The sequence below is a fragment of the Macrotis lagotis genome, chromosome 5 (genome assembly GCF_037893015.1).
Source record: "Macrotis lagotis isolate mMagLag1 chromosome 5, bilby.v1.9.chrom.fasta, whole genome shotgun sequence".
In the NCBI taxonomy this organism is placed as follows: domain Eukaryota; kingdom Metazoa; phylum Chordata; class Mammalia; order Peramelemorphia; family Peramelidae; genus Macrotis; species Macrotis lagotis.
The window spans coordinates 232,202,838-232,204,301 of NC_133662.1; the positions used below are offsets into that span (position 1 = coordinate 232,202,838).

The window sequence follows — 1,464 nt, forward strand, 5'->3', positions numbered from 1 at the left end:
ATGTCCGGAGCCTTGGATGTCTTGCAGATGAAGGAGGAGGATGTCCTCAAATTCCTTGCTGCGGGCACCCATTTGGGTGGCACCAATTTGGACTTCCACATGGAACAGTATATCTACAAAAGGAAGAGTGATGGCATCTATATCGTTAATTTGAAGAGAACTTGGGAAAAGCTTCTGCTGGCAGCTCGTGCCATTGTTGCCATTGAAAATCCAGCTGATGTTAGTGTCATCTCATCCAGGAACACTGGCCAGAGAGCTGTTCTGAAATTTGCTGCTGCCACTGGCGCCACACCTATTGCTGGACGCTTCACCCCAGGCACCTTCACTAACCAGATCCAGGCAGCTTTCAGGGAGCCTCGCCTCTTGGTGGTCACTGATCCTCGTGCAGATCATCAGCCTTTGACTGAAGCACCATATGTTAACCTTCCAACCATTGCACTGTGCAACACAGACTCCCCACTTCGCTATGTGGACATTGCAATTCTATGTAACAACAAGGGAGCTCACTCAGTGGGTCTGATGTGGTGGATGCTGGCCCGAGAAGTCCTGCGGATGAGTGGCACAATCTCCCGTGAGCACCCATGGGAGGTCATGCCTGATCTTTACTTCTACAGAGATCCAGAGGAGATTGAAAAGGAAGAGCAGGCCGCAGCTGAGAAGGCAGTGACAAAGGGTGAATGGACTGCACCTGCCCCAGAATTCACTGCTGCTCAGCCAGAGGTGGCTGATTGGTCTGAGGGCATCCAGGTGCCACCTGTGCCCATTCAGCAGTTCCCTACTGAAGATTGGAGTGCTCAGCCGGCTACTGAGGACTGGTCTGCAGCTCCTACTGCTCAGGCCACTGAATGGGTAGGAACTACCACAAAGTGGTCCTAAGTTTTACCCAGATGCTCTAATAGTGTTGGAAAACTGCAGATGGAAAATAAACATTGGTTTCTTAACAAAAAAAAAAGTATAAGTTCACAGTTTCATCAAAAAGATATTAGTTTGTCTTTTCTCCCATATGCCCACCAACAGTTGTCATTAACCCTTTTGGTCATCTTTATCAATCTGAGGTGGGAGATGAAAACTCTGAGTTGCTTTAATCAGAATTTTTCTTATCATTAGTGATTGAACAATATTTTCCATGTGGTGGTTGATGACTTGCTTTTCTTCATTTTGAGAACTTTGTTATATTCTTTGACTATTATTTATTAGGGAATAGTTCTTGTGATATATATATATATATATATATATATGTATATATATATATATATATATATATATATATATAATTGAATCGATTCCCTAAATATCTTGAATATCAGACTTTTACCAGAGAAATTTATTGTTAAGCTCCATTCCCTCCCAGTTAACAATGTTCAATGTTCCCTTCTAATCATTCCTGTATTAATTTTGTTTGTGCCAAACCTTCAGTTTTCTGAAACCAACGTTGTCCATTTCATTCCTTATGGCAATTTCTAC

At 43.0% G+C, this 1,464-nt stretch overlaps 1 pseudogene; it reads left to right on the top strand.

Moving 5' to 3' along the window:
* On the top strand, nt 1–876 carry LOC141490122 (small ribosomal subunit protein uS2 pseudogene; annotated as a pseudogene).
* Nucleotides 877–1,464: the final 588 nt, after the last annotated feature.